This window comes from Lolium rigidum, chromosome 1 (assembly GCF_022539505.1).
Source record: "Lolium rigidum isolate FL_2022 chromosome 1, APGP_CSIRO_Lrig_0.1, whole genome shotgun sequence".
Lineage (NCBI taxonomy): Eukaryota > Viridiplantae > Streptophyta > Magnoliopsida > Poales > Poaceae > Lolium > Lolium rigidum.
In genome coordinates, this window is record NC_061508.1 from 323291354 (window position 1) to 323300962 (window position 9609).

Genomic DNA, 9609 nt, shown 5'->3' on the forward strand with positions numbered 1-9609 from the left:
TCGCCTATTTAAGCCCCCTCGACCTAAAACCTCGATACGGAAAAGCCACGGTACGAGAAACCATCCAGAGCCGCCGCCATCGCGAAGCCAAGATCTGGGGGACAGGAGTCTCTGTTCCGGCACGCCGCCGGGACGGGGAAGTGCCCCCGGAAGGCTCCTCCATCGATACCACCGCCATCTTCATCACCGCTGCTGTCTCCCATGAGGAGGGAGTAGTTCTCCATCGAGGCTCGGGGCTGTACCGGTAACTATGTGGTTCATCTCTCTCCTATGTACATCAATACAATAATCTCATGAGCTGCCTTACATGATTGAGATTCATATGATGATGCTTGTAATCTAGATGTCGTTATGCTAGTCAAGTGAATTTTACTTATGTGATCTCCGGAGACTCCTTGTCCCACGTGTGTAAAGGTGACAAGTGTGTGCACCGTGTGGGTCTCTTAGGCTATATTTCACGAATACTTATTCATTGTTATGAATGGCATAGTGAAGTGCTTATTTATATCTCTTTATGATTGCAATGTGTTTTGTATCACAATTTATCTATGTGCTACTCTAGTGATGTTATTAAAGTAGTTTTATTCCTCCTGCACGGTGTAATGGTGACAGTGTGTGCATCCGTGTTAGTACTTGGCGTAGGCTATGATTGTGATCTCTTGTAGATTATGAAGTTAACTATTGCTATGATGGTATTGATGTGATCTATGCCTTCTTTCATAGCGTGAAGGTGACAGTGTGCATGCTATGTTAGTACTTGGTTTAGTCATGTTGATCTTTCATGCACTCTAAGTTTATTTAAATATGAAGATTGAATATTGTGGAGCTTGTTAACTCCGGCATTGAGGGTTCGTGTAATCCTACACAGTTAGTGGTGTTCATCATCCAACAAGAGGGTGTAGAGTATGCATTTATCTATTCTGTTATGTGATCAAAGTTGAGAGTGTCCACTAGTGAAAGTCTAATCCCTAGGCCTTGTTCCTAAATACTGCTATAGCTGCTTGTTTACTCGTTTTACTCGCGTTACTACCGCTGCGTTACTACCGCTTGTTTACTCGTCCCGGGCAAAGCACTTTTCTGGTGCCGTTGCTACTGCTTATATATATTCATACCACCTGTATTTCACTATCTCTTCGCCTAACTAGTGCACCTATTAGGTGTGTTGGGGACACAAGAGACTTCTTGCTTTGTGGTTGCAGGGTTGCTTGAGAGGGATATCTTTGACCTCTTCCTCCCTGAGATCGATAAACCTTGGGTGATCCACTTAAGGGAAACTTGCTGCTGTTCTACAAACCTCTGCTCTTGGAGGCCCAACACTATCTACAAGAATAGAAGCTCCCGTAGACATCAAGCACTTTTCTGGCGCCGTTGCCGGGGAGGAAAGGTAAACGGCACACACACACTGGACCCCGGCAACTTGCCACTTTTCTGGCGCCGTTGCCGGGGAGGAAAGGTAAAAGGCACTCATACGCTGGTTCCAGGTAAAGTACTTTTCTGGCGCCATTGTGTTTGTGCTCGAAGCTATTTCCTTTAGATCCTGCAATTGCAACTTTTTGTTTCTTGTTTACACTAGTTAGGCATAATGGAAAACAACAAAAATATGAGAGATCTTTATGAACTTTATCTTGAATTAGGACATGATGTGTTTGAAGAAAGAATTAAAAAACCCATGGAACTTTATATGCATGCTAATGGGAATGTTATGAATGCTTTGAACACTATTGTTGCTAATGCTATGGAAAATTCTAAGCTTGGGGAAGCTGGTTTTGATGAGCATGATCTTTTTAGTCCCCCGGGCATGGAGGAGAAAATTTACTTTGATGATACTTGACCTCCTATTTATGATGATTATAATGATAGTAGTCTTTTGTTGCCGCCTGTTATGGAGGATAAATTTGATTATGACTACAATATACCTCCTATATTTGATGATGAGAATAATAATGATAGCTACTTTGTTGAATTTGCTCCCACTGCAACTAATAAAATTGACTATGCTTATGTGGAGAGTAATAATTTTATGCATGAGACTCATGATAAGAATGCTTTATGTGATAGTTATATTGTTGAGTTTGCTCATGTTGCTACTGAAAGTTATTATGAGAGAGGAAAATATGGTTGTAGAAATTTTTATGTTACTAAAACACCTCTCTATGTGCTGAAATTTTTGAAGCTACACTTGTTTTATCTTTCTACGCTTGTTGCATTATGCTTCTTGAACTTGTTTATTTACAAGATTCCTTTTCATAGGAAGCATGTTAGGCTTAAATGTGTTTTGCATTTGCCTCTTGAAGCTCTCTTTTGCTTCAAATACCATTTCTTGCGAGTGCATCATCAAAACTGCTGAGCCCATCTTAATGGCTATAAAGAAAGAACTTCTTGGGAGATAACCCATGTGTTATTTTGCTACAGTACTTTGTTTTATATTTGTGTCTTGGAAGTTGTTTACTACTGTAGCAACCTCTCCTTATCTTAGTTTTGTGTTTTGTTGTGCCAAGTAAAGTCGTTTATAGTAAGGTTCATACTAGATTTGGATTACTGCGCAGAAACAGATTTCTTGCTGTCACGAATCTGGGCAAAATTCTCTGTAGGTAACTCAGAAAATTATGCCAATTTACGTGAGTGATCCTCAGATATGTACGCAACTTTCATTCAATTTGAGCATTTTCATTTGAGCAAGTCTGGTGCCTCAATAAAATTCGTCTTTACGGACTGTTCTGTTTTGACAGATTCTGCCTTTTATTTCGCATTGCTTCTTTTTCTATGTGGGATGGATTTCTTTGTTCCATTGACTTCCAGTAGCTTTGAGCAATGTCCAGAAGTGTTAAGAATGATTGTGTCACCTCTGAACATGTGAATTTTTGATTATGCACTAACCCTCTAATGAGTTGTTTTGAGTTTGGTGTGAAGGAAGTTTTCAAGGGTCAAGAGAGGAGGATGATACAATGTGATCAAGAAGAGTGAAAAGTCTAAGCTTGGGGATGCCCAGGTGGTTCATCCCTGCATATTTCAAGAAGACTCAAGCATCTAAGCTTGGGGATGCCCAAGGCATCCCCTTCTTCATCGATAAATTATCAGGTTCCTTCTCTTGAAACTATATTTTTATTCGGTCACATCTTATGTACTTTACTTGGAGCGTCTGTATGTTTTTGTTTTCACTTTTGTTTGAATAAATGCTTGTGTGGGAGAGAGACACGCTCCGCTGTTGCATATGGACAAATATGTCCTTAGGCTTTACTCATAATATTCATGGCGAAGTTTCTTCTTCGTTAAATTGTTATATGGTTAGAATTGGAAAATGCTACATGTAGTAATTTGCTAAAATGTCTTGGATAATGTGATACTTGGCAATTGTTGTGCTCATGTTTAAGCTCTTGCATCATATACTTTGCACCTATTAATGAAGAAATACATAGAGCATGCTAAAATTTGGTTTGCATATTTGGTCTCTCTAAAGTCTAGATAATTTCTAGTACTGAGTTTGAACAACAAGGAAGACGGTGTAGAGTCTTATAATGTTTACAATATGTCTTTTATGTGAGTTTTGCTGCGCCGCTTCATCCTTGTGTTTGTTTCAAATAGCCTTGCTAGCCTAAGCCTTGTATCGAGAGGGAATACTTCTCATGCATCCAAAATCCTTGAGCCAACCACTATGCCATTTGTGTCCACCATACCTACCTACTACATGGTATTTCTCCGCCATTCCAAAGTAAATTGCTTGAGGGCTACCTTTAAATTTCTATCCTCTACCTTTACAATATATAGCTCATGGGACAAATAGCTTAAAAACTATTGTGGTATTGAATATGTACTTATGCACTTTATCTCTTATTAAGTTGCTCGTTGTGCGATAACCATGTTCCTGGGGACGCCATCAACTACTCTTTGTTGAATATCATGTGAGTTGCTATGCATGTTCGTCTTGTCTGAAGTAAGGGAGATTTACCACTAAAATGGTTAGAGCATTGCATAATGTTAGAGAAGAACAATGGGCCGCTAACTAAAGCCATGATCCATGGTGGAAGTTTCAGTTTTGGACAAATATCCTCAATCTCATATGAGAAAATTAATTGTTGCTACATGCTTATGCATATAAGAGGAGTCCATTATCTGTTGTCTATGTTGTTCCGGTATGGATGTCTAAGTTGAGAATAATCAATAGCGAGAAATCCAATGCGAGCTTTCTCCTTCGACCTTTGTACAGGCGGCATAGAGGTACCCCTTTGTGACACTTGGTTAAAACATGTGCATTGCAATGATAATCCAGGTAATCCGAGCTAATTAGGACAAGGTGCGGGCACTATTAGTATACTATGCATGAGGCTTGCAACTTGTAAGATATAATTTACATGACACATATTCTTTATTACTACCGCTGACAAAATTGTTTCTTGTTTTCAAAATCAAAGCTCTAGCACAAATATAGCAATCGATGCTTTCCTCTTTGAAGGACCATTCTTCTACTTTTATTGTTGAGTCAGTTCACCTATCTCTCTCCACCTCAAGAAGCAAACACTTGTGTGAACTGTGCATTGATTCCTACATACTTGCATATTGCACTTGTTATATTACTTTGCATTGACAATATCCATGAGATATACATGTTATAAGTTGAAAGCAACCACTGAAACTTCATCTTCCTTTGTGTTGCTTCAATGTCTATACTTTGAATTATTGCTTTATGAGTTAACTCTTATGCAAGACTTATTGATGATTGTCTTGAAGTACTATTCATGAAAAGTCTTTGCTATATGATTCATTTGTTTACTCATGTCATTTACATTGTTTTGATCGCTGCATTCACTACATATGCTTACAAATAGTATGATCAAGGTTATGATGGCATGTCACTCCAGAAATTATCTTTGTTTATCGTTTACCTGCTCGGGACGAGCAGGAATTAAGCTTGGGGATGCTGATACGTCTCTGACGTATCGATAATTTCTTATGTTCCATGCCACATTATTGATGATATCTACATGTTTTATGCACACTTTATGTCATAATTATGCATTTTCTGGAACTAACCTATTGACGAGATGCCGAAGGGCCAGTTCCTGTTTTCTGCTGTTTTTGGTTTCAGAAATCCTAGTAAGGAAATATTCTCGGAATCGGACGAAATCAACGCCCAACATCCTATTTTTCCCGGAAGCATCCAGAACACCCGAGAGTCGCCAGAGGGGGGCCACAGGGGCCCCAGATGATAGGCCGGCGCGGCCCAGGCCCTGGCCGCGCCGCCTTATGGTGTCGTCGCCTCGTTGACCTCCTGACGCCGCCTCTTCGCCTATTTAAGCCCTCGACCTAAAACCTCGATACGGAAAAGCCACGGTACGAGAAACCATCCGGAGCCGCCGCCATCGCGAAGCCAAGATCCGGGGGACAGGAGTCTCTGTTCCGGCACGCCGCCGGGACGGGGAAGTGCCCCGGAAGGCTCCTCCATCGACACCACCGCCATCTTCATCACCGCTGCTGTCTCCCATGAGGAGGGAGTAGTTCTCCATCGAGGCTCGGGGCTGTACCGGTAGCTATGTGGTTCATCTCTCTCCTATGTACTTCAGTAAATAATCTCATGAGCTGCCTTACATGATTGAGATTCATATGATGATGCTTGTAATCTAGATGTCGTTATGCTAGTCAAGTGAATTTTACTTATGTGATCCCCGGAGACTCCTTGTCCCACGTGTGTAAAGGTGACAGTGTGTGCACCGTGTGGGTCTCTTAGGCTATATTTCACGTAATACTTATTCACTGTTATGAATGGCATAGTGAAGTGCTTATTTATATCTCTTTATGTTTGCAATGTGTTTTCTATCACAATTTATCTATGTGCTACTCTAGTGATGTTATTAAAGTAGTTTTATTCCTCCCGCACGGTGTAATGGTGACAGTGTGTGCATCCGTGTTAGTACTTGGCGTAGGCTATGATTGTGATCTCTTGTAGATTATGAAGTTAACTATTGCTATGATGGTATTGATGTGATCTATGCCTCCTTTCATAGCGTGAAGGTGACAGTGTGCATGCTATGTTAGTACTTGGTTTAGTCGTGTTGATCTTTCATGCACTCTAAGGTTATTTAAATATGAACATTGAATATTGTGGAGCTTGTTAACTCCGGCATTGAGGGTTCGTGTAATCCTACACGCTTAGTGGTGTTCATCATCCAACAAGAGGGTGTAGAGTATGCATTTATCTATTCTGTTATGTGATCAAAGTTGAGAGTGTCCACTAGTGAAAGTCTAATCCCTAGGCCTTGTTCCTAAATACTGCTATAGCTACTTGTTTACTGTTTTACTGCGTTACTACTGCTGCGTTACTACTGCTTGTTTACTGTCCTGGGCAAAGCACTTTTCTGGTGCCGTTGCTACTGCTTATATATATTCATACCACCTGTATTTCACTATCTCTTCGCCGAACTAGTGCATCTATTAGGTGTGTTGGGGACACAAGAGACTTCTTGCTTTGTGGTTGCAGGGTTGCTTGAGAGGGATATCTTTGACCTCTTCCTCCCTGAGATCGATAAACCTTGGGTGATCCACTTAAGGGAAACTTGCTGCTGTTCTACAAACCTCTGCTCTTGGAGGCCCAACACTGTCTACAAGAATAGAAGCTCCCGTAGACATCGAGAGACGCCTCTAGTGAACCGTGGACCCCGGTCCATTCCGTTGATCGAATACAATCTATCGCAATACTTGTTCTACTCGTTTTCCGCAAACATCATCATCCACACTATACATCTAATCCTTTGTTACAGCAAGCCAGGTGAGATTGACAACCTCACCGTCACGTTGGGGCAAAGTAATTTGGTTGTGTCGTGCGGGTTCCACGTTGGCCCCGAATCCCCGGTGTTGCGCCGCACTACACTTCGCCGCCATCAACCTTCAACGTGGTTGTCAATCTCAGACTGCTTGTGAACAAAGGATTAACCGTATTGTGTGGAAGATGATTGTTTGCGAAGAGCATTAAAGAACAAGTATTGCGGTAGATTTTATTTCAGATGTAAAGAATAGGCCGGGGTCCACGGTTCACTAGCGGTGTCTCTCCCATAAGATAAATAGCATGTTGGGTGAAGGAATTACGGTTGGGCAATTGACAAATAAAGAAGGCATAACAATGCACATACATATATCATGATGAGTACTATGAGATTTATCGGGGCACTACGACAAAGTACATAGACCGCTATCCGGCATGCATCTATGCCTAAAAGTCCCACTTTCGAGGTTATCATCCGAACCCCTTAGGTATTAAGTTGCAAGCAACAGAGACAATTGCATTAAGTATGGTGCGCAATGTAATCAACACAAATATCCTTAGACAAAGCATCGATGTTTTATCCCTAGTGGCAACAACACATCCACAACCTTAAGAACTTTTACGTCCTTTGTCCCAGATTTAATGGAGGCATGAACCCACTATCGAGCATAAATACTCCCTCTTGGAGTCACAAGTATCAACTTGGCGAGCCTCTACTAGCAACGGAGAGCATGCAAGAACATAAACAACTCATATATGATAGATTGATAATCAACTTGACATAGTATTCAATATCCATCGGATCCCAACAAACACAACATGTAGGATTACAAAGAAACGATCTTGATCATGATAGGCAAGCTCACAAGATCGAGCATGATAGCACAATTAGGAGAAGACGACCATCTAGCCTACTTGCTATGGACCCATGGTCCGAGGGGTGAACTACTCACACATCAATCCGGAGGCGATCATGGCGATGAAGAGACCTCCGGGAGATGATTCCCCTCTCCGGCGGGTGCGGGAGCGATCTCCTGAATCCCCGAGATGGGATTGGCGGCGCGTCTGCGGAAGGTTTTCCGTATCGTGGCTTGATACGTCTCAAGACGTATCGATAATTTCTTATGTTCCATGCCACATTATTGATGATATCTACATGTTTTATGCATACTTTATGTCATATTTATGCGTTTTCCGGAACTAACCTATTGACGAGATGCGAAGGGCCGGTTCTGTTTTTACTGCTGTTTTTGGTTCAGAAATCCTAGTAAGGAAATATTCTCGGAATCGGACGAAATCAACGCCCGGCATCCTATTTTCCACGAAGCTTCCAGGAACACCCGAGAGCCGCCGGAGGAGGGCCACGTGGGCCCCGGATGACGAGGGCGGCGCGGCCGGGAGCCGGGCGCGCCCCTAGCGTGTCACCGCCTCGTCGACCTTCCGACTCCGCCTCTTCGCCTATATAAAGGTCCCTGACCTAAAACCTCGATACGGAAAAAGCCACGGTGCGAGAAACCTTCCCGGAGCCGCCGCCATCGCGAAGCCAAGATGCGGGGACGGGAGTCTCGTTCCGGCACGCCGCCGGGACGGGGAAGTGCCCCGGAAGGCTTCTCCATCGACACCACCGCCATCTTCATCAACCGCTGCTTTGTCTCCCATGAGGAGGGAGTAGTTCTCCATCGAGGCTCGGGGCTGTACTGCGGTAGCTATGTGGTTAATCTCTCTCCTATGTGCTTCAATACAATAATCTCATGAGCTGCCTTACATGATTGAGATTCATATGATGATGCTTGTAATCTAGATGTCATTATGCTAGTCAAGTGGGTTTTACTTATGTGATCTCCGGAGACTCCTTGTCCCACGTGTGTAAAGGTGACGAGTGTGTGCACCGGTGTGGGTCTCTTAGGCTATATTTCACGGAATACTTATTCATCTGTTATGAATGGCATAGTGAAGTGCTTATTTATATCTCTTTATGATTGCAATGTGTTTTGTATCACAATTTATCTATGTGCTACTCTAGTGATGTTATTAAAGTAGTTTTATTCCTCACCTGCGGTGTAATGGTGACGGTGTGTGCATCCGTGTTAGTACTTGGCGTAGGCTATGATTATGATCTCTTGTAGATTATGAAGTTAACTATTGCTATGATGGTATTGATGTGATCTATTCCTCCTACATAGTGTGAAGGTGACAGTGTGCATGCTATGTTAGTACTTGGTTTAGTTGTGTTGATCTTTCATGCACTCTAAGGTTATTTAAATATGAACATTGAATATTGTGGAGCTTGTTAACTCCGGCATTGAGGGTTCGTGTAATCCTACGCAATTAGTGGTGTTCATCATCCAACAAGAGAGTGTAGAGTATGCATTTATCTATTCTGTTATGTGATCAAAGTTGAGAGTGTCCACTAGTGAAAGTCTAATCCCTAGGCCTTGTTCCTAAATACTTGCTATCGTTTGCTTGTTTACTGTTTTCTTGCGTTATCTACTCTTGCGTTACTACTTGCTTGTTCTTGATCACGGGCAAAGCACTTTTAAGTGCCGTTGCCTTTGCTCATACTTATTTATACCACCTGTATTTCACTATCTCTTCGCCGAACTAGTGCACCTATTAGGTGTGTTGGGGACACAAGAGACTTCTTGCTTTGTGGTTGCGGGGTTGCATGAGAGGGATATCTTTGACCTCTTCCTCCACGAGTTCGATAAACCTTGGGTGATCCACTTAAGGAAACTTGCTTGCTGTTCTACAAACCTCTGCTCTTGGAGGCCCAACACGCGTCTACAAGAATAGAAGCTCCCAGTAGACATCAAGCTATTTTTAGGCGCTAGTTGCTTGAGAGGAGGAAAGGTAAA